Source organism: Cyrtonyx montezumae, unplaced genomic scaffold (assembly GCF_038088225.1).
Source record: "Cyrtonyx montezumae isolate F1298 unplaced genomic scaffold, pur_monq_1.0 scaffold_32, whole genome shotgun sequence".
NCBI lineage: Eukaryota > Metazoa > Chordata > Aves > Galliformes > Odontophoridae > Cyrtonyx > Cyrtonyx montezumae.
The window spans coordinates 6,229,419-6,254,504 of NW_027072037.1; the positions used below are offsets into that span (position 1 = coordinate 6,229,419).

General features: G+C 44.4%; 1 protein-coding gene across 15 annotated transcripts in view; it reads right to left on the reverse strand.

Moving 5' to 3' along the window:
* Positions 1–25,086, reverse strand: part of KMT2C (lysine methyltransferase 2C) — a 179,690-nt gene that overhangs the window by 142,707 nt on the left and 11,897 nt on the right. The window contains exon 1 of one of the 15 annotated variants that reach the window (XM_065744924.1): positions 20,095–20,405. The exons of the other annotated variants lie outside the window; for them this stretch is intronic. The gene's annotated coding sequence lies outside the window, so the exon portion shown is untranslated. Of the gene's footprint in view, positions 1–20,094; positions 20,406–25,086 lie in introns of those variants that run through there. 15 annotated transcript variants of the gene reach the window in all.

Genomic DNA, 25,086 nt, shown 5'->3' on the forward strand with positions numbered 1-25,086 from the left:
GTTATGACCTTCCAAAACATCATATATATGCCTTTTCTTTTTACAAAGTACAATCCTTTTACACATTTGAACGACACACCAGAAATTGAGCACACACTATTTTTTTTTTTTAACTTAGAATAAAATTTGCCAAATTTTCAGGAATACCAACAGCAGCAGAGAGAGCTGCCTGGGTCCTCCCAACCTCTTTCTGCTTCTAGGTACCCGCCGGGATCTAGACGTGAAAAGGGCTGTTGACTGGAGGAATCACAAGAACACAGTCAGTAGGATGATCTGCAACCAACTTTGTAAGACTGCTGAATGTTTTCAGTTTTTGTTTTTGTTTTTTTTAATTCATGCTTTACCAGGAACAAGAATGAAATTATAACAGCTGAGAGATGAGTGGTGTGGTCAAAACCACAGATCTGTCCTCTGCAAGAGTTTGATGGTGCACCGGTAAAAACACGGTATTTGTCCACGCTTCTCTTCCCTTTGTCTCAAGTCAACAGAACTGCATTAAAACACACTACCACATCAAACACTGGCTTTTCTTGACATGTGTGCTGCACTCGCACCAGAACACAGAATGCATTTCTCCATCACAACAGCTACGGCAAATTTGTACTTAGCCAATCTTATGACAGATGTGACGCCAAAAATGTTTTACCCATAACAGGGCCAAGCTCTTGTCTTCACTTGGAAAGCAGAACTCTCCACCTGCTTGCTGCCTCCTATGCTGCCCTGTCCTGAACAACTGTGGCAAAACAATGTTAAGGACTGCAGTTCCCATGTTTGGTGGTTTCAAGATCTCGTACACAAAACTCAATAGATCTGAGTCACCATACATAAGAAACAGCTGCCAAGTATTTGGAACTTCAGGGAAGTTTTGGTCTCCTTGAACAGATTTTTGTAATTTTAGCTCCATTCATTAAGAATCATTTTCAAAGATTTCCTCCTTGGGAGCCTGCAGTCTGCCTGAGTCTTACTACAGCAGCACTGCGATGGTTCTTTCAAAATGCATTTTGCCTGTTTGTGTTAAATGTCCCCACTAAATCTACAGGCAACAGAGGTGCAGACGGGCTGTTCCACCTGGAGAAGAGAAGGCTCCTGGGTAACCTTATAGCGGCCTTCCAGGACCTGAAAGAGGCTTACACGAAAGCTGGGGAGGGACTTTTTATAGGGGGACATAGCAACAGGATGAGGGGAAATGGTTTTAAACTGGAAAAGGGGAGGTACAGACTAAATATTAGGAAGAAATCCTTTACTATGAGAGTGGTGAAACACACAGGTTGCCCAGCAAGGCTGTGGCTGTCCCCGCCCTGGAAGCATTCAAGGCCAGGCTGGATGGGGCTGTGAGCACCCTGGTCCAGAGGGAGGTGTCCCTGCCTACAGCACGGACTGGAACTGGGTGGTCTTACAGCTTCCTTCCAACCCAAACCATTGTGACTCTATGACTGTGTTGCCCTCAGCAGCATTCAGACACACACGGCACATGCACGTGACCGAATGACCCAGTACTCTGCGTTTCAAATCGTTTAAATTTTACTTTTACACCATATTTTATGGAGTCTACATACAATGACCATAAAAAGCTCTGACTGTTGCCTTTCATTCACTGTTAACTCAAATGGGGTGCTCAAAAAATGAATGCAAATACTGACCTCTTGCCTATTATTTCAATCACTGTAAGAAACTGAATGCCCTTCACACATCATCATTCTGAGAGGTTTCCATTCTGAATCGATCAAATTGCATCACCCAGCTCAGAACGCCTCACGTTTTTGCCTCGAATGAAGCTCAGCATCTTTTGTCTCAAAGTGATTTCAGCAACATTCTGACGTGGTGCTTCCCCCACCGTGTCCTGAAGCTTCATCTGGACAGACCACAGCAAGGAAGGCCTGACAGTACCCGAAGTGATAACAATCTGCTCTTATGCAAGACGCTGACTTAAAACACATTAAGCAGAATTTTCTTAATACTAACCAAGCTAATTGATAGAATGAAAGAACAGTAGTTCTTGCATGCTAACTAGTTTGTCATTACCAATCTGAAATGGATTTAGACAGAAAAAACCACAACAGAAATGAATGTCATATCACCACATACTTTATCCATCTGTTAGCACCCTTAGTGCTCCTTATAAAGAAATGCATTTTTTATTTCAGATAATGCCAACAAGTTATGAAATATTTCTCTTTCAGAAAGACTGCAAAACCTAGGGAAGCCAAAGGGAAAAATAACATGAGATCCACTCACTAATTAAAATTCCATTAAGCCTTATTCAGAAGCCTTGGAAAACCTCAGAATATTAAAAATAAACCTAACATGAAAATGGGTAATGTAATCAGATGGGTGTCAGTGCAAATTTATAATTCACATGAAATGTTTTAACAAAATTGTTTTCCAACTAGAGAAGTAAATCCTAAAAGCCAGATCATGGAAGCTGTTTTTATCCCAGAGTAAATAAAACTCTGGAAATACCATTGTGAAAAATAAACAACAATACAAAAAGCATAATAAGCAAGCTCCAGAGCACAGTCACTGCTAATACAAGTCCTTAAAAAACGTTTAAAAGATTCTGCACACATAGACATATCAGTCTCTGGGGGCACGGATAAGGCAGAAACAAAACTGCCTTCCACTTTATTCAATAAACATCACTGAAAAAGATTCATCTGACCTGGAGACCCAAATTTGCCTGCTGACAGCTACTGAGTAACCTCAAATGCTTGTAGGAGAGAACTTCTCATGTTCTGTTCAGGGAACTGCTAAATCATCATCTCCCTTGGGACAGCACACAAGTGCCCAGCAATGTTTTCAGAACTTCACCCCTTTACCTGTGAGGCCACAAGAACCCACATTAAGCTTTCTCCTTTTCTCCCCCATGCTAGTCTTCTGCCAATTAAGAAAAAACAAACTCCCAGTATTCAAACCTTAAAATCAAGTAGCGTCAACAGCATAAAGGTGATTCTCTAATTTATCTAAGGTGCTCTTAAAGAAAAACAGGGTAAAAAGGTAAGGAAATAAATAAATGCGTTTTCCAGCAGCTGATGCTAGAGAAGGTCTATGACCTGCCATCTCCTTCACAGCACCCAGTATCAGGTGAGATCAGGCTGGGACAGAAGTGCTAGCACAAGAGTGATCTACTGCTCACCCTACGTCACCTGATACAGGTCAGAGTCATAAACAAAATTGTATCTGTGTCACACGATAGCAGCACGGATCCAGCAAACATTGTTACAGCTACTACTACAATGGAAGTCATCCAAGAGGACCAACCGATATCTCCAGGTCAAGTTCCTTTGAGGCCATCATCCAAGGGCAGGCAAGAAGAGAGCTTACTCCATTTACCGCACTGCATGTTGCAAGTCCTCAAGTGCTGCAACTTATCTCCTCAGTTTAAACCAGCAGAGGAAAGTGGAGTTCAGATAATATAAAATTAGTTACCAACATTTGTGCTCAGTCAGAAGAAAACGCCAGAATACTCAAGATTCAAACACATGGACCTGAAGAGACAGGAACAATATTACAAGGTTTACGCACTAACACAGGTACCCAGCAAAACATGGCTAATTTCCATGCAGGTTCAATTACTTCACTTCATTCACTGGAGGTTCAGGAAGCAGTAAGAGGGCAGAACACTGATAGGAGAGGAGCCAGAAAAGGAAGAGAGGGCAACAAAGCCACTGACAGCTTCCTCTGGTGACACAGAGAGAGCTGTGCTGTCCGAAAGCATCTGTCACAATCACCATACTCCTGACCTTTTGCAGGAGCCACCAGAAATATCATCTAAAAAAAATAATCAAAAAATGACTTGTATCTTGGATTGTTTGTATATTTATTTTATTTAATCTTTTCTGAGCATAGACCTTCTGGAATGACAGCTTTCTAGATATTTATACTTTTACTTCAACTTGCATTTTTACTCATACACATATGCTTCTAATTAACATTTACTGCATAAAAGTTTGTTTCTACTCACATAGCCTCAAAAACTACCTCAAGCCTTTTAAGAAGTGCTCCAGGTCCCAAAAGCAGGCCCAGCAGCAGCTCTGCTTGCAACCACTTGAGAAGATAACACAGCCAAGGCAAGAAGACATAGCATGCTTTAACTTACAGCAACCCACAGCCACTCAGGTTTACCAAAGTACTGCTCAGTGTCCTGACAGAATGGATACGATCACAGCTTGGCCAACCCATGAATTTCAGTGTTGTTCTTTTGCCTTCAGCTTTGCACACTGAATATTTTTCTTGAACTACCTGAGTCTATGTCATGACAGAAGAGTTACATAAGAGGTGCTTTTAGAATCTACAGAGGCTCAAAAATCGTATGAACTTTGAAAATGATTTACTAAAGACAGCATCTTAAGAGCATCTTCAATCACAAAGGTGTTCTACATTTAATATACAATCCATGAAGTCTTACTGCTCACAGAACCACTGATGATGTGAGAAAGCACTGCTATGCGAATCTCGTATCCACAAAGACCCCAGTGACTGCTTGACACGTGCCTTCCACAAACCCACGTTGCCATACCCTTCCTAGTTTGTTGCCTTGGTAAGAATCCGTGCTTATTTCCTACAAATATTTCTCTGTTTTCAGTTTTCTGCTTCTGGCTCTCAGTGTACCTTTTCCTGCTACAGCCAGGAACCTTCAAGTACTCAGCATTTTCTCTGCTGGAGACATTATCCACGTTTCAACATGGAGCTGCAAACACCCCACACACAGTTCCTTGCCCAAAACGCTGCTTCCAGGCCTCAGCCCCCTCTGTGCACTTCCACCTGCTGACAGCACCTCCTTATCTTGAAGCACGTTTTGTTTAATCACACCTCGTCAATCCAAATCACAGTTCACCAGCGACAAATTATTATTTCCAGACCACAGCTCCAAATGCTCCAGACGTTGGACCTCACTGCTGGAGGACCATCCAAACAACTCACAGCCATGCAGTAAGAGTTCCCAAAGACAACACATTATTTTGCCCTTTACAGTTGCTGTACGTTTATTCTACTGTACTCACAAAACGTGCAGATGTGGCCCTGGGGGACGTGGTCAGCAGGCATGCTGGGGACGGGCTGATGGTTGGACTTGATCTTAGAGGTCATTCCAACCTTAATGATCCTATGACTGTATGTAATAACCAAGATAAAACTACAGAGTTAGAAGCCGTACATTCTCTAAGCTTCTCCATTTCGCATAGCGTACCACCAAGGCACACACCACAGCCACCACAACACCAGGGGGCTTCCCTTCTCAGACAGTTTGCCCTCCAGATCCCACTGATTTCACTGAGGGATTTCACCATTGCGCAGGAGCCAGTACTGTGTACTTCAATATACTTTGTAGGATAATAAAATATTCTACTGAAATGACGAGATCAAAACCCGACGAATTTATTGCTCCTTACAACTTTTCCACCGTAAAATTCGACACCGAGGTAGTAATTGGCAGGGACAAAATTATGTAGCAATTAGGGCATGACAGCAAAAGCAAACAAGAACTGAAAATGGGTTCGACACTTCTGGTAACAAGCAGGTAATTATCACAGCAGCTTGAAAGGGGCATAATCAACCAAACTGACATCATCCCTCCCACATAATAAAACGCAAAATCCCCTTACGTGCAATGTAGCTTACACAGAGCTGGTAAATGCTGCTCGTCTGCTCCCTGTGCCTCACGGCAGCCGAGGTTACGTTTGGGATAGTCTGACAGTGGGCACCATTTTCCTATTTACTTAGATTGATGGTAACTCTCACATTTCCATCCATTCTGGAATACCCAGATTATTAACAGAAAACAGCATTTTGTGCAAATGCCTTTGTTTCTTCTCTAACTTTGTTTTCAGAGTTCCCAGAACACAGAGAAACTGTGCCTCGAGGAAAAGTTACTGTTACACCACTGCCTGCAAGACAGAATAGGTTGAATGGCCTTACTTTAAAAAGAGAAAGTTACTGGCTTTAATTATGCTTAACTCTTACCTACTAGATCTCAGCAACAATGCATTTTTACAGTTCTTTTCCCCACATCTACCATTTAAACTGAGGTGTGAACATGATCCCTTGTCCCCAAGCTTCATTATCTCACAGACATATCCACTGCCCACTCTAACGTACAGCCCGGCCTCATGGCAAATGGCAGTGGTTCCTCACAATGTATTCGAGGTCATTAAAATGCAATCTGTAAAAAGCCATTCATTTATCTGCTGTCCACTTTGAGCACTATTTTATCACAAGATTCCCACTCTATCAGCGAAGTGTTTCGAGAAGCTGTCAGCCCTGCCTCGGCAGCGGCACTGCCAGAGGAGGGGGAAGACGGTCCGCTCTCCTTTCTGTGTGTTTTATATATTCCCAAGCTATGTTCCTTTCCATTTTCTCTCCCGGTGTGTTGACAAATCCATTTACCTCAATACTGTCTGTCAATATCATTAGCTTGCTGTTTCTGCCTTCTTCCAGCTCATTAACAACAGTAAGGCTGAATCCAACACTAATCCTACAGGCTGCCATTAACCATTTCCAGCCAGCACCATGCTTTGAGCTGGGTGTCACTCCTTATTCCCTGGATATAAGTCACGTCCAACACACCGCTACAGTGGCTCAATTTGCATTGATTTTTCAAGTAAGAATTCCACAAAACATTTACAGATTACCCACACCTATCATTTTGTAAAGTGTGCTGCATGCACCGTAAGTAAAACACGCACGTTCCTAATATTTATACCCTTAGCTTTGATGCTTACCAGATGACAAAGTAAGGCAAACAGAAGCTTGATTGCTGACCACATGGTACTGACAGGATAAAGATGCTGAGATAGTCCTAAATCTCACTGTTTTTATGCATATTGAGAATCATTAAAGTTGGGAGAAAAAAAAAAACAACACCAAGATCATCTAGTCCAACCCATCAAATGATTTGAACTAGTTTAAATCTCAAACTGTATTTAAAAGTTAAAATTCTATCAAGTAACTTGTTAACTAGAAAAAAAAATTAATAAAAGAGGGAGCTTATCAGTTTAAAGCTATGCCACGTGGGTTTACAGGGGAGGTTATCCGGTCCCAGCCCGGCTCCCCATGCAGGCACACTGCGAGGTGCCCTGGCAGAGGAACAGAAATGAGCAGCTGCAGTAAAAGGTGACTGCTGAAGTCAGTGCTGCCAGCAGGAAAGATCTCTGGTATCGTGGCCTTAAATGCCCTGCAAATCTCAAGCTCACTAGAAAATTTCCATTACTACCAGCAGATAAGTAAATTGCCAGGAAACCGTTCATCGGATGCTGTTTCATAATCAGAAGAAATGAGGTGGGAAACCTTCAGTAACTCAATCACCACCATTTCTTCCTCATGCATCTTCCGCTTTAAGAACAGATCCCACTGTTGAAATGTTTTTTCCTCAAGCTCAGGAGAAGTACAACAGCATGCGGGAGCTGCAGTGCTCCAAACAGCAGAGAATGGATGTGTGAGGATACTTCAGTCCTCAATGCTCGAGAGAAACATCTAAGGCACACAGAAACTCTGGGTGCCCACGTTCCAGCCAGAAACCAGGCAGGTAAAGCCATCTCCGGGGAACAAAGACTGCCTTTCTTTGTCTGTAGATCTAAGAATAAAGGTGATGTGGTTGGCTCAGCACCCCTAAGGGAAACCTTCTACATCATAACAGCACCTTGTTGAAGACAGTACTTTGGAGCTCAGCTTTGAGAGTATCCAAGACAAAGAGAGTGCTTTTGGTGTTTGTCCATTTTAACTCCTCTAAACACAGAGGCACGCCTCATTTCTTATACCCAATCCAACGGCCTCACGTGCAGATGTGTTGAGAATTTACCTCTTCCAAGGCTGAAATCACAAGTCCAAGTTTAGCTTACCTTGGAAACAAAAGCAAAGCTGGCACACCCTGCACCAGCACACCCCAGCACTGGTGTGCTGAATAACTCTTAAGTTGGTAGCTCAGAGCATCATAAAAACTTAAATAAAACAAACAAACAAGCAGAAAAAGCATGCTGCCTTTGAAAAAACATTACTGCTCAGCAGTGTCACTGAACTAGACCTGAGCTTAAATAAAACCTGCCACCAAACATCAGCTTCACTCGCTGTCCTGTTGTTCCACTTCCAGTTGCAATGAAAGAAAGCTCTACTGCTTCGCTTTGGATGTGTGCAGGAACATAAGCATTCCCTCATCATTAACCCACGTACTTTTCCAAGGACTAGCTCAAACTCCCCCCACCCAAATTCTCAGGATTCCTCCATGAGCTTTTCTTCTACTCTTTTTTTTTTTTTCCCAAGTCTTGCTGGTCATCAAATTCAAAGAAATGAATACCACGAAGAGCCATCACAAAAATTAATGTTAAATTTGATATATCACTGCTACTACACGGCCAAAAAGATTCACAATCAATGCTTTTGATTTCTGCAAGTAAAAATGCACTGATGAACAAGGAATGGAGGGGGAGAGGAGGCACACACAAAATTTTATATACTCCCAGAAGTTACGGATGTTCTTAACACAAAAATTCACAAGGTTTTTGCTACAGCAAGATACTCACGTCTTAGCAGACACAACAGAAACCACCAAGGCCAACGGCTCTTCTACAGGACAACTGTCTCAAAAGAAAACATACCCAAAATGAGCAGCTACCACAGCTTTAGGACAGCGATCCTGGCTCAGTAAAGCAAAATGAGTACCAGTGTTCTCCTATAACCTACTTAGAAACTGTCAACTTATTATTTGGGAAGATCTAAGAATATAAAAATATTTTCATTGCAATCATATTGAAGTGAAGAATTAAGCCACATTAGAAAACCTTCCCCCAAAGCCTAGAGTTAGTTCAGTACTTCTGAGCACAGTTCCATGACAAAAATGCTTTTTTGTGTAGCAGAGACATACAAAAGGGTGCTTAGGGATGCCAAACACTTTCAGAACTCTCCAGTGATGACTCATCCTGTTATGTATACAAAGCTTTCATTAAAAAAAATAGTCAGTTGGCATCAGTACAGCTCCTCAGTTAGCAATCTTCAACTTACTGTTATTTCTTGTACAAAGTATTCTAAACACACTGCAGTGAAGAATTCTGGTATGCTAATCCTAGGGAGGGAAACGTGCAAATTAACTTGAATGGCCTCTCTCATACAAAGAGTTTCTACTCCACAAAGTGCTCCAAGATGGGGTTGGCCACTACCACCAGCTCAAAAGAAATTCTTTGTTGCTCCACGTCAGTCCCTTGCCAGATGCACTGATAACTACTTTGTCAGAGCAAGGAAAATCCATCTTTCAAAATAAGTCTCAACTAGTTCAACACATCTTAAAAAACAACAGAAACAATGGCAGCTCTAACAACTCAGACAACACTTTTTCTGTCTGTCTCCTTAGAAACCTTGCTCGAATTCCCCAACGATGAACTTTTGTACTTGGATATTCTGTTGTACTTACAACAAAAACTTAGGTGCAAATAACTGCAAAGCCACGTTGTGGATGGCCAGGCACGGCTGTCACAACATGAAACCAACAGTGCCTCAATCAGCTCATCACACAAATCAGCAGATGATGACCAGAGAACTGTGTATAGAGCTGAATATTGACTGAAGTGCATTGGAAATGATGGCGGCGATGTTGGAATATCACAAAGTTGGCGCCAGGTAGGTCCCGCACGTGCTCACACAAGAACTGAAAGAACACCTTATGTGAATCTGTTTAGACCTGCTGAACCAATGCAAGGCCGAAGGTGACAGTTTCATGGATCACATCCTTATCAGTGATGAGATGTGGTGTCACCACTACAAGCCAGAATCAGAATGGTGGTCCAAGAGGGTTGACGTGAATTCTTCATTGAACACAAAGTTCAAGATGCAGCCCTCAGCAGCAAGGTGACGCACACTGTCCTACAGGACAGGAAAGGGGGTGATCCTTCTTGATTTCCCAGAACTCAGATAAGACATCAACTGTGACCTCTACATCACAACGTTAACTAAGCTGAAGGCTGAAACTTCCAGAGTTAAACCAGAGAGGAAGACAGCATTCTCTTGTAACCCAGTAACACCAAGCCCCATACCAGTTTGAAGAACGAGGGCCTCACTTGTCAATCCTGAGTGGACTGTCCTACCACAGACACCATATGGTCCAGACCTGGTACCCCCTGATGTCCATCTGCTCTGGTTGATGAAAGATGGACTGCATGGGCAACATTTTCCTAGCAAGCACAGTGTCACAGCAGGTGTGAAACACCTCTGCTGGTGCAGGTTGGTTTGAGTGTGGCACACAGGTTCTTGTCCATTGCTGGTGAAAATGCACTGCTAATGGTGGTGCCTATGATGAAAAACAGTGTTCTGTAGTTGAGAATTTGTTCTAAACAACAGTGTTACTGTACTCTTTGTACCTGCTGTAGTCAGAGGCGTTACTTTCAGAGAGCCCTATGTACAGACCCAGCTCGCAACAACTGTGGATCTTCAGGTTAAAATAACATTTACCTTTTGACGCTCATCTCAGATTTTGTTTTATATAGGCAGTTCCTCTACAGCAACCCTCCCACACAGTCATCTTGCCAAATTCAAATGAACAAGGTAAAAGCAATTCCCTTTGTTTCCAATCCTTTAGCCACTCACTTCCCCTAGCAATTCAGCTCCTACTGTTGATGCTTTTCTAAGCAAGGCTACACATGCAAGGAGCCAGCCTCAGTGCCAGCCATGCAATTCCTCTTGCCCACTGGAGACACTTCCCAGCAGCTCAGATGTTTTCAGAACAGCCACCTCCCCTGCTGCTGCTCCGTATACAATTTATTATATATTTTTTATAAACACCTCTTATCCACAGCAGTTACATGTGCCGAATAACCTGACTTATGAGTGTCAAAAGAGAAGCCAGATTTAAGAACCTGTACACCATTTTCTACCCTTCTTGTACAACACAAGGAAACAACGCTCCTCATTTGCCCAAATTCCAACACAAGAACTCATCAGTCTCCCTCCAGTCATTTACACTGCCGTAGGTCGAATCAACCTGTGCTCCCAATAAGTTTATGCTTTCCATACCGCCTGCCAAAGCTCCTGATCCCAGTTAGAAATCAAGCTTGTGGATTCATGCTACCAATCTCTGAGTCTGAAGCACACCGATTTCCTCCTTTTACATAAAATAACCCTAAAGAACCACTCTTTTCTTCTACCTTCAGACCAGATAACAAGGCTTCTTTCAGAAATCCTGGCTAAATCCTTCTGTTTTTGATAAATTAGATGTGGGTTTTTGTTATTCTCCCATGTAGTACCATAGGTGGTCATGGCAAATTACCAACATAATTTAGGCTGGCTCTCTACTGCAAGATTAGCTTATTAATTAAATGCAACAAAAAAGACAACAGTTCTTGGTAGTTAAAAAGCAAAATGTATAGGAAAACAATAGGCTGCCCATTAACACCAGTATTTCATATTTGTCTTTAGGAGATTAAGTCTTAAATGAAAGCACATTCCATTTACAGGATGTAATCTCCCGTTGAGTTAAGAGAAGGGATTAATAAGGGCAGGTACACTGAACAGAGTGCATCCTCAGCAGAGGCCTGAACGAGGCTGGGGTTTGGCTGGTGACAGTCTTACAAACAGGACACTCATTTCAAAACAGAGGAAATCTTAATGGAGAGTCCAACACAAAGCATGGGCTGGGCTCCCTTTAGTGAACAAAAAAGAGACACTTCAATCATATTTTAACGAAGGTTTCCTTCTAACTTGGTCCCATGGATACTGAAATGCTGGGGCAGCAACCACACAGCCACTCTGGTGTTTGGTGACAGGCTCAGGCTGGCCAGTGCTTTACCCTTGAGGAAGGGAGAATAAATAAACACTGATGCAGTAGCTTTGGTTGATAACATGGATCTATCACTATACTGAGTTCTGGTCTTTTATAGATCCATAAATCCACAGTCATCAGCTTGATCAAGAGTGAAATCTAAACTCACCAACACCCAATTCTATCTGGAAACATAACAAGCAGAATAATTAAGCCCATCCCTACCAGGCTCATCATCCAGATCCAAACACCACATAAACAAAGGAACGAAGCAAACCCCAAGCTACGATTGCTCTAGGCTGCAAGCAGTGAAAAAAATATATCACCTCAAGGGACAGAAGAAAATTTGCTCACATTCTTGTTTTCAAGCCCAGCTTTCTGCCACAACACCTTCAAATGCAGCCCCACTTCCCATCCCCCCCCCACACACAAGTCCTCGCCTCCTTCCAGCACTTTTCTTTCAGTTTTAGAATTTCACTGACCTAATCTTAGTGCTCTCTTGGCATTTGCGTGCCTACGAGTAGATGGACTGCTTTTCCTACACATGCATTTTCATGAACCTTTATAATCAAAATCACAGTTCATACTGAAAAGGTGAACACAGTACCCATGTCAAGAAGGTAAACACTGACTCTCCCGACAAACATTAAATGGTGCTGGTGCAAGGGGCTCGAGTAAATCCCAGGTAAAAGGTGATGGCTCTTCAGAAATACACAGTGGTTCTCCACATTCAGCATTGCTGAAAGTTTGTGTGGCCAAGGAGAGGCTGCTTGCATTAAAGGGAAATGCTAACGCTGAACAGATTTAACAGAGATGGACTCCAGAAATCCTACAGTCCTTTCCCAACTTTTGGTAATTAGCAGGTCAGGTAAGTACCATTACAAAATTTCCTCATTTTTCTTCCTAGGCATCTGCTATTCACCACCACAGGAAACATGATGACAGGACATTCATATCTCTGATCTGGACCAGCACAGCCATCGTGACAGATCATTTCTGCATGTTACCTTACAGACAGACAGACTCTGAACCAAGAGCTGGCAAGGTCATCACGCTGCCCAAATTACTTCAGCACCTAAATACTGATCCTCACCAACACTGACTTTTATTTCCCAGCCTCCAGTGGTTTAAAAAAGTTTCACTCCTCTGAAAGACTTGCTCATGATTCCCATTGTCCACAGCCTCTAACGCAGTCTAACAGAGAATCAGTTCTGCACTGTGGGTGATGATGAGGGGAAAGAAAAGCAATAGAAATGTCTGAGCATCCTCTCAAACACCTCCACTAAGAGCTTTAGTTCAGACAATACCAAAAAAGTTATTGTGAGTGCCATTTACACCTTGTCCCTCAGTCAGATGGTCATTAACACTGAGAAGAACAAACAACCACACAGAAAAAGAAATCTTTATGCTGTGTTTTCCAAAAATATGCTTTCAATGTCAAAAACCATCGACTGTTCTTGTATTTAAGTAACACTAAACTCTCCTGGCGGCTCAGTGGGTTCTCCCAGCACACACAATTCTTTGTACAGCCTCAGAAATAACCAACACACCATGTTCCACATCACAAAGTCAGGTGGCATTTTGCTGCAATCAACTCATTTGAAATAAAATCCAATTCTAACACACCAGCATTTCAGCCTTACTCTCTGTAGAGAACTCTTTTATTTTGATGCTTGCTATCAGTTAAAAGAAAACAGAGAGGTATCCATAAGAGTTCATTTTATTCTCCATCCAATGATATCGAGTGCTATGGGGAGGTTACAAAGAAGCTACCAGGTACCAAAGCTCCCGGTTGAATACTATGCAGATTCCACAACCTTAAACACTAGAGTTGTGAACCCATCTGAGAAGACAGGAAGGCAATCTTTGCACAGAGGGATGAGGGAAAGCTCACAAGATGGTTGCCTACTTGGGAAAAAAGTAAGAGGCAATGTAAGGGGTGAGCTTTAGGGTGGGGGTGAGGGGAAGACATTCATCACGTGGTTCTATTTTGACAGGAGTATGTTAGACTCGTGCCTTGAACCATGGCCCCGACACAAACTACAAGTCTTGGGTGAACATTTTTGATGAGATTAGTCACAATATGGTAAAGGACAAAATATATTTCACAGTATCCTGTGCTCCTGATGGTACTGTCTCAGAGCACAATTACTGGGGTAGCCGTGGAGCTCTGCTGGCAAATCTCACTTCTGCTCATCAAGAACTTCAAGCTCTGACCATTCATGCCATGCAACAGTCATAAAAGGTGATGCTTACAAGGTTGCTAAAGAGACCACAAGCATCATTAGCTTTTCTACTACTATAGGGATCTTTGAAATGCCTTCCTCAGAACAGGTCTCCTAATCATCATCTACAAACATGTGTAACTTACAGCCAGAGCCAACTGAGTAGCTCTTCTTTATCTACCTTCTGGCTTGAAACTGCAGTACAGAACATGGGAAAAGTGCAAGGATAGGGTGTGGAATCCTACATGCAAGATTAGTCATCCTTACACACTCTGGTTAAACTTAACACATGCTCTACTATCAGTTGCAAGCTAGGTTAAACTGTGTAGCAACTGTAGGCAGGTTCCAAAGGCAGGACAGACCCTGCTGGCTCTGGGAAAAAACCAACCAAGCAACCAGCTGCAGGTCTCAGTGAGAGGCCTGGAGGTGCCCTCCAATTTTCCCTCTACACACCACAGGACTGTGATTCTTGTCAGTATCTGGAAGCAACTGGATTAAATAACTAACTGGCCACCAGAAGGATGACGCAGAAATCAAGAACAAGCGTGTACAGTTCAATACACAGTTCTCACGATTTCAGTTTGTTGCTGTTTCATGGAATCTAAGAGAACAAAAAAAAAATCAGCCTCACATTTTCCTGAAATCTGAAGAATTAAAAACTACCTCATTTACTTTTTTTTAAAGCATTCTTTTCTCTCTACTTCTCTTTGTCACATTTAGCAGCAGTCACTGGGAATTATTCAAAGCAGTAGGTACAGAAGGGACAAGGCGATCGGATTCTCGCTCATACTGATGAGCATTTACTCTCATGATTATTTTATTTCAGTAGAAAACTTTCTATTGACTTCAGTTGTCTTTGAAACTGAATTCTGTACCTCAGAGAATACCCTATCGTCCTGATTAATAATTGAATGAATCCATACTGTACTTATTCACTGATAGTTCTCTATTTAGAGGTCCAGGGGCATCAATAATAAAAACTCCTGCTTAGTTTTGTGATGCTGTCAGCAGCCAGACGTTGAAGATCAGGCTGCCAAAAGGAAAGAAACAAACACAGAGCACTGTTTACATACAGACTGTACCTGTACATCACAGGGGTTGGACTGCATGACCTTTAAAGGTCCCTTCCAAATCTAAGGCTTCTGTGATTCTATCAACAAGCACGAGAGCCACCTCCCCCTGAGCTCTGCTGTGTCCAGCTACCACTACAGAAAACCATATTCATCAGGCAGTGGATGTCACAACTGGAAACAACAATTTCTGGCAACCCACCACATAACAGAAACTCTGACTTTCCGGTAATCAGAAGTCAACTGATTTCAAAATATTCCCAAGAGAGGCAACAGAAATGCCAAAAATAGCAGCAATTCACCAACTCAGCACTGGGACTCCAAAACTTCCTATGGAAAAGCAGCATGACCACCCAGGCTATGCAAACAAACTCCCATCAAGAAAAATAGCTACGTGCATTTCCGAAAGCTCATCAGCTGACAAACTCCTGCTTATCATTATGCATCATCTTAGGTGGATTTTACAATCTGAAAACAAATATACCATATCTATCTATCTATATATATATACGTATATACAAATATACCATATATACACACACACACACACACATACACACACATTACATTTAAGTAGTATTGTAAGCTAATCAAAATATACAGGCCAGACTGCCCTTCTCAGCACAGCTTTAACAATGTTCACACAATACTGTACTCTGGACCACTCTTGCAGGCTTCCACAACACCACGCTCTTCTTCCAGGAACTTCATATTGCCCTAGCTGCTGCTGCTGGAGCTGCTAACACTGCCTGCACATCATCCTCAAGTCCACTTCTGTCAACTGAAGAATAAAAATCTCTGCTCTCTGGAGCAGGGAGAAAACAGAAGATGACGAGACAAACAAACAGAAGGAAAATAGCACTTGAAAAGAAAGCCTGCTTGCACCAAGATGGACTGAGAGGAAAACAGAAGACAAAGCTGTACTCCTCAGGCCTTCACCATTCCTTCAGACTGCATGCCCATACACCCCTCTGGATATCCCTTTTCTGATCACCACAGATCCTGACTCCTCCAACAGCACCCTCCCCTGCTTTTGTACCCACTCCTACGTACAGTTAGCCACCAATGGAAATATTACAAAGCCAAAGTGAAACCTCTCAAATGAGAAAAAAAAATCTGTCAGAAGTTCAAAAGAAGCTCTTACAGCTCAACCCAGCCCTCCCTTACAGGATGGTTCTGAACATACAATGCGTGACAACTTCTGCCATGCCTGTGGCCGGTCCTTTTGTACACAATGTAGGGCAAGCCTGACACGGCAGTGACAACAGCAGGCACACCTACTACTTGGCCCAGATCGAATAACCTTTGAAATGATTATGAAATACTCTGATGCATCATTCTCCTTGACCACCATCCGTATCTTCTCGTTTAACTCATGCGTGCCTTCATTCTCAACGGTGCTCTGCAACTGTACTGCCATAAGCACCAACCCACAAAGTACAAGGGGACTGACGTAAAGCTCCAACCTTCAGTCCTCCTCCTGCTTCCAGACACTCAAGTCTTTGCACAGTCCCATCCAACACAGCCCTTCCTTTCCAAGCTCCCCGTGTTGCCAATTGTTGAGCATTCTTCCACACACTTTCTCAAGCTTGCAAGAAGCGTTCAAATTCTGTCCAACTTGAGATCTTTACAGTTTGATTCCAACAAGGCAGATTTCTTTGCATCTACGAGCATCAATCAGAATTCCACTTGAGGCCTTTGGTAATTCTGGAACAAAACACAGCTCTCGTTCCACTTGGCATAATCCTGTCTCAAGACTGACCCCACACAGAATGATTATTCCCGAACTGCCCACTGCTGTACTTCCTCTGAGGCATCCGAGATCAGGCACCACCAGGGGCAACAGGGCAACTTAGACCTGAAGCTGAAGCAGAAACCCAACTATAGAACATGCTCCAATAAACTGCTCAATTCTTGAAACAGTCCTACAAAAGCCAGCTACACTGTTTACAGTTGGGGTGTGGAAATTAACAATGAGAATAATGAAAAAGAGAGATGTGGAATAATGAGAGCATGGAAGTGCTTCTCTTCAGGATGAGTGTACTCAGTTCCATCCAAAAGAAAGCACTGCTCCAACTGAATGTCACCCAAGAACTGCGAGTTCTGATGAAAAAAACAAATGAACACAAAAGCAGATTTTTGTTGAGCCTTCATCTTCTGTGAGCATCTCATTACATAATGTTACTGAAGTATTTACCTCTCAGCATTTGGCAGCTAAGCTGGAAACATGGGCCAAAGCAGCCACCATGAAACCTTCCACGTCCTAGGCAGATTAGACGTGCTATCAGCACAAAACAACCTCCGACGTTCCTTCAGTTAAAGACACATTTGTTTCCCAAGAATATTCGACAACAGATGACCAAATACCAAGATGCAAACACTCCCAGATGCTCATCTATCTTCAGTGCAATCCCTCTATTACACCTCTTTCTCTGCTGAATTCCTCTGACATTTACTTCCCGGTTCACCCGAGCTGTCCCAGGGTGCAACGCCGTGACCCAGTGAGCACCACACACCACAGGCAGATGTCAGATATCTGTGGCATCGCATCACAGGACACTGCCATGAACCAGAAGATGCCAAGAGGATTTCAGAGGAAAAACCACATTACAATGGCTGAGGAACACTCAGAACTCTTCTTTAATGCTCCTCTTGTTAATCCTCCTCAGCACATCGCATATTACAGTCTCCAGAAGCCTCAGTAATTACAAAAATTGGAAGAATACAAATACAACAAGTATCTATTTCAGCTCTTTAAGTGCTTCAGACAGTGCTCCAGAGCCAGACTGCCTTCACCTCGGGCTGAGCATTCTATACTAAATTGTGTCTCAAGCACACGCTGCTCTGCACCGTGTGGTTTCCATCCACACGTAAAGAAGAGAACAGCACAGCTGCACGCTCATAAGGACTGAGCCCAGCAATGGGGACAATATTTCTAACATTATTTGTAAGGAGCTGACTACGTTTCAGGCTGCAAACTCAAACACCAGACAGCCCTTAGAACAAGATCAGGAATGAATACATGGCTCGCTTTCACTTTTGCTCCGCCGTTTGCCTTCAAGGGATCACTTTCAGGCAACTCCAATGAACAATCACATGAGGAAAGCTCAGGTGATACAGCTCACTTCTATGGGAACACATGTAAGGGACAGCAATGACCTCCTTCCTCTCTCCCTTCTCCCCCTAAAAAAAAACCTTTCAAAGAGCAGTTTTGCCAAAACTCTGAGGGCGGTTCTGAGGGAAAAGAAAAAAGGATGTAAGTCAACCGAGTACACAGACTGACAAAACAATGGAATAATGACAGCAAAATTAACGATTCCTACCAACAGACAAACAAACAGGATGATCTAGATGTCACACAGGCAGAGGACCACTAAGTACTGCGCACAGAACAGATGCTACATAGGAGAAGAAAAGACACAGAACAGTTTGCAAAGACCCACGAGCAAGGGCAGCAATTAAGAAATACAGATATTCAAGCTCTAAACGTGCTACTAAAAGAAAGGACGTTTACAATAAAACAGAAAAGGAAGCGAACACCAAATACTTTTAAATGAAACACAGAGTGGTCATTAGCAGAATTAACAGCCAGCATAGATGCAGCTCATCACATTAGCACTAATAAAGGCATAGCCTGTCTCCTATCCCTGTTGCCTTGCCAATAATTGGTTAAAATATTCGCAGCAAACAGTCTGAAGGCTGCAGCGTTCTCACAGCAAGCAGGACGGCTGTGCAGGAATACCAAACCCAGCCCAGCACCATCACAATGACGTACAGGGGTGCAGGAAAACTTGCACCTGAGCTACAGCTGAGCAGCGTCGCTTACTTCAACACACGGTATTTCATATAAGCAGAGGACCTCCACACATCTGCCTCTGTGCTCCAGTTCTGCGATGGGAATACCGACCTGCTGCTGCTTCTCCAGGGGCAAAAAGAACAAAATCACTTTCAGACTCTTCAGCTCCTTTAAGGACTGGGACTACAGCAAATAGTGCTCTTCTCCAGAATGGCAAAGCTAACTCATTTTTCAATTATGTAATGAATCTGGTTACAGTATTAACTAATGACTCACTGGTGAGCACCCAATTCTTTGTATCCAGAATCGGATCCGCGATTAGAAACAGTTTGTTACAGAGAAAATAAAATAAACAAGCCACACAAATCACCGGCTCACAGCCTCCAAGCAGAGCCTGCTTGTTTTGAAAATCAGCCTGCTACTAAGTAATCTCGCCGGGAAAAGGGCCCACCACACTCCTTTCGTCCTTACCAAAAGACAGATACAAAACACTTCTTCCCAGCTGGTACAAGTTTGCCAAAGCAGCGGTTACATAAGCCTGGCTGTGCCTTAGACCCATTTGCTCCCTTCTCCCACGGCAGCCAGCGCGGCACGACGCTCCGCACATCCATTTTGTGCGGGTCCGAAGCAGCGGGGTTAGGGTTTGGGTTTTTGTTTTTTGTTTTTGTCGTGACTTCGGAACTCCCAATAAAGGCAGCTGGGAAAGCGATGCCAACAGCACAGAGGAGCGCCTGGGAAGGAGGAGTGCTGAGATGGCACTCATCTCACAAGCAGCACGTACGGAGTGCTGCGAGATAGCGGGGGAAGATTAATCCCAGCGCTTCGCAGTTCACATCGAGAAATGAAACTGCTCAAAAAAAAAAAAAAAAAAAAAAGGAAAAAAAAAAGAGTTGTGCTGTAGCTAACCAAATAAAGTCACGAATTTCAAGGAAAACCTGTACGTACACGCACACGTGTGGGTATGGGTGCGCACAGGCACTCGGGGCCAATGGCCGGGACCAGCCCCGGGCTTTCTGTTGTCGTTTCCCTTCGCTCTCCCCACCCCCCTCTATTTTTATGGCTGGGGATTATCAGTTGGACGCGGAACTTGGCCGTGCGCGCTGGGCTGAGCTCGGGGCTGTGTTCTGGGGCTGTGCTTTGGGGCTGAGCGGTGCCCCCCACCCCCCCTCGTGTGCCACCCCCGGCACTACGGATCGCCATATATAGCGCGGCGCCTCCTGTCACATTTTGCCCTTTAATACAAAGAAGTTAGCCGCGAGCCGCACTCACCCTCAGCGAATCGGTTGCGCGCAACATAACCCGGCCCTCCGGAACCGCTCACAGATCCCCTTCGGAAAATGGAGGGGCTGGCATCGGTGCCCACGCGTACGATCCGGAGGAAAGCGAAGTTCTTTACATGGTGCCCTCCGCCGAGCGCTCAGCACTCCCGCGGATCAGCCATATTTCCCCCGGCTCGGCGCTGCCCCAAAGGCTGCGGGTGCGGCTCCGCGGGGCGGCCCTACGCTCTGCCCATGGCGGCGGCGAGCCGCGAGAGCGCCGATCGCCTCGGAACTTCGGCTCCGGGATCCTCCCCGAACCAGGCTGGAGCCGGAGGAGGAGGAGGGGTAGAGGAGGAGGAGGGGGAAGGGAGCGGAGGGGGAAGGGGTGGGGAGAAAAGGGAGGAGGGGAAAAAAAAAAAGAAAAAAAAAAAGAAAAGCAGGGAGGAAAAAAAAAAAAAAAAAAAAGCCGAGCTAGAGAAAGTAGATCCGACGCAGGCGGGAGCCGCCAAAGCGCGGCCCGGATCGCCTACAGGAGCGGGGCTGTGCGGGCGGAGCGCGGCGGCGGAGCGCCCCCGGCGGAGGTCCGCGGTGCCCGGGAACGCAGCCGCTCCCGGGGAGCACGGCCGTGCCCGGCCCGCATTGCCCGCGCCACGAGCGGCTGTCCCCGGCCCGGCGGGGCTGCCCCGGCCGCTTCTCCTCTTCCCCTGCCCCGCCGACACGGTTTCCCATTGAACAAAGCGGCACCGAGAAGTTAGGACGCGCTCCGCTGCGGGCACGGCGCGGCCGCTCGGGGCCGTTGGAGGCGAAGCGCGGTTTCGGCATTCCGCGTTGAGGTGGCTGCTATTTTTCTTCCCCTTCTAACATCCGTCTGACTTATGACATCCTTCTCCCAGCCCGGCCTGAAAGCAGCTAAGGACTCGAACAGCCGGCCCTGCCATCTTTTTCCTTCCGCAGACACGAGAGGAAAAGGAGTCGAGAAATCGTTACGCTGCTCTCCGCTCGACAGCCACAGAAAGCCACGGGTCTGCCGGTTCCAGCGGTGCCTCCCTGCCTTTGTTCAGCGGAGCGGCTGTCGGGTGCTGCTCCGCTTGTGGCACCCTCCCCAAGTTTTGGGACGAGTTGGTTAAGCAGCGGCCATCTGCAGGACGTGGGCTGACGTGCTGCTAACAGCACTCGGACCGATCTGAGCAACAAAAATAACACTGCGAGTTGTGCCTCGCTTCTGACTGATCTGAGTTGTTTTGTTTTCGATCAAACGAGGAACTCGGAGACCATTTCACCCCCGAAGGAAACCGACCCGGCGCCCGCAGCTCCTTCCCCAGCCGTGCTGCGTTCCCAACGGGAACGCTCTCCAGGGCCTACAGGAAAGTTTTATCAAACCAATTCACCAGAGATTAAGATAAACGTTTTTAAAAGGAAAGCACTCACATGAAAAACCACCTCCGTCTGTTTACTCTAACACAAGTAACTATTGTCTAAGAGCCATTGTGCCGTGTTTGTACAGGCACAGACGTGAGCAGCTCCCAGGCTGCCCCTGTCAGCACATCTCCAGTAACCACGCGCTGCCACGCGGCAAGGAGAAGGTTAAATGTCAGTCTGGGGTTTTGCAGAGCAGCCATGTCACCCATCCCACAACTATTTATACAGACTTCCCCTGGGACACGAGTGCGGCACTCAGCTCCCTGCTGACACCACCCCAGACTCACACACACAGTTTGTGCTGCTGTACCTCACATCTTTAGGCGTTTTCCAACACGTTATGGGCTGTAAAAAGGTGCATGTTTTAACATCCCAGCGAATGGTTTGCTGCCTGGCAAGTTGAAGTATGTTAGCACAAACAAGGCAAGATGCAATTTAATAAGAGCTGCTTAAAACAATAACAACAAATTACGCTGGTGCTTTCTGGCTAACAGGAATGAAGTTAGCTGGCCATGCTCTTTCTGAGAGCTCCAAACACAAAGCTGCAGTTTCTCCTATTAAGGATGTGAGATTTAGTTCATTCTCAGAACAAAACAGTCATTTTTTCACCACGACAGGATCAGACACGACCCAACACCAGCCATGCTGACTGCATACTACCAGGCCTTCAGTGGGACCATACAACGAGCTCCAGGGCATCGTGGGGTACACGGTTTCCCATCTGGCAGCACTTCTAACTGAAGCTGATCCCACTTCATGCTCCTTACTCCCAGCCTCCAACCCACACCAGCTCACACCGTGCAGCAGGTGACGGACCGCTGTGGCTATGGGCCGGGCAGGGCACTAGGAAAAAGTCAAAGCAATTCTGTCTGCATCAATTCCCTGCCCCAATTCACACGTCTCCACGAGTGTGTGTCACTGTGATGGCAAGGCAGAAACTGTTCCAGCCAATGCTTCTGCCAAGAAAATGTACACGGAAAAATGGGATCAGTCATCTCTCCAAAGACAGACCTTTTTATTTTTTTCTTAAGGAACAGAAGCTATGGATTTAATGATTAAGATAAAAACTTATGTCTATACATATGTCGGGCTGTTTTCTTCCAAACTGAAACTGATTAGCTCAAGGATTCAGATCTCTAGAGTTAATCAAGAGGTATTTAGTAAAGCATGTCTTATCTGTTCATCGTAGGCCCTACGTACAATTTCTAACTTTTGGAGAATGATATTCACACGTAGAAATTCACACGTGGATATGGTACCACACCCAATATATTCCCATCTAAATTTCAAATCCACCAGCAGTAAGTTCATAAGTTCATAAGGTTGGAAAAGACCTATAAGATCATCTAGTCCAACCATCCTCCTATCACTATCTCTACCCAACTACTAGATTAAATCCTTTAGCACCACATCTAAACGCTTCTTGAACAGCGCTAGGGATGGTGCCTCAACCACCTCCCTAGGCAGGCCATTCCAGTGCCTGACCACTCTTTCACTCCATCAGTAAGGGAGATGGGCCCCACAGCAGTTCCTTATTTGGTTCCAAGGGTTAGGTCACACATCTGATTTGGTACTTTCCTGACTTTAGAAGACGATTAATAGATTAAGGAACACAAAAATGTTTGTCTTTTGAAGATGTGCTTCTTCTGCTGACCTACTCTTTCTACATCTCTTACATCCATGGGTTTCTAGCAATAATACAACAAAACCATAGTAATGACTTGAGATTAAGCCATAAGAATCTAGCTAGAAAAGGACAATAAGCTGCAAAGGAAACTCAAATATTTTCCTCAGCACAGCAATTCTAATGACAGGTAAAGGCCACTGACCTTCCAGCACCATTCTACACCCTCATTCTACAAACCAACTTGAACCAGCCCCTCCCATGAATAGTCTCTCTGGTACTTCCACTTCTCAAACAAAGCATAGATTAGATTGTAGTGTAACTTTTTTTTTTTTTTTTTTACTACATTTGAAGGGTTTTAGTACACATTAGAAACTGAGATCATTGAAGAGACAGAACGGAGATATATTTCATTTCTATAAGGGTAAAAAAGTGAGGGGAAGAAGTGCTAAGCTGTATTCTTTCCTCTTCCCTGCTCCATCTTCTCATGAGCATGAACCAGGCCATACCTGGACCTAAAACAGGCAAACAGCACCACGTACAGCCCAGGAACACACGTCATGTGTTAACTACAGCTGATGTTAACTCATTATTGTATACCTGAATTAATACAAAGCCATTACAACTGTCATATAAAATCTGAATGGTAACGTAGGTTAGGTAATTGAAATTTTTAAATAGAAAGCTTCAAATTCTGTCTGTCCTTAGGGCTTTTACTGACACGTGTTGACAAATACTGCCAAGAAGGCTCAAGGTGTCTCTCTCCTGTTGTCTTCCCATGCTTCAGGTTCCTACTCCTGCAGCAAAGACAGCAGAACAGCACCTTCCTGTGCACAGCCACCAGCACTCTGATGAGTGTGAGTTTGGGGTGAGAACAGAACAACAAGCTGAAGAGCAACCATCCACCCCTACGGCCTGCACCTTCCAAAAAAGCATCAGCATATACAGCTCCACACAGCTTGAGCTACGAAGCACTGTACGGCCAAACACCGCTTCTAACTGAAACCGTAATGCCCGGCTGCTTACCGGAAACTAAAACAAAGGTGTGAGCAAATGAGTTTGGAAAGAACTGAAAAATCGATATAGACAAACAGAACACAGGTTGAAAAGAAAACATGAAAAGAGGTGGAAAAGAAGCTGTATCTAAACAGGCACAGGCAATGAGTCAGAAAATGGCTCATTGCTGGGAACATGGGTTGTTAATTTCTAGTGCAAGCAGGACAAAACTACGCCAGAATACAAATTCTGACAAACTCTTCGGTCAAAATAGCTTTCCCCTCTTCTACCACACACATTTCTAAATGCCCTTTAAGAAAATCTGGAATGTCAGGTGATACCATTTGTGAAAATCTGTTGGGAAGTAATCATTTATCTACTGCACCTGGAATCACAGATTAATAAATAAAGCAACTCTCAGGTGATGGAGTAAGGAACGCAGAAAATCAAACAGATACAGTAAACTACTTTCAAGAAGCAACACATGAAAAAGTCTTCTTCAAAATAAATCTTCTTATTACACAGAACTGTGTAAAAGCAACTGATATGGCAGAAATAATGGGCAGGACCATTAAAAGGAGTCGATGTAGAATGGGATCATGGGATTGCCCAGAGAGGTGGTGGAGTTTCTTTCTCTGGAGATGTTCAGGACCCGCCTGGACACCTACATGTGCAACCTGGGCTGGGAGCTGCTGTGGCAGGGCGTTGGACTCCGTGATCTCTGGAGGTCCCTTCCAACCCCTACAGTTCTGTGATAACTCTGGCTGGAAAAGACCTCCAGAGGTCATCTCGCCCAACCTCCTGCTCCAAGCAGATCAAACACTGTCAGTTGCCAAAGTGGACTGCAAATATTGTTGAAGTTTTACTTTAGAATTAGCTGTTTACATAGCTCTGTAATTACACACAGTGCTCAACATGGTGGTGGGACCCCATCGGAAATAACTTATACCCCAACCAGAGCAA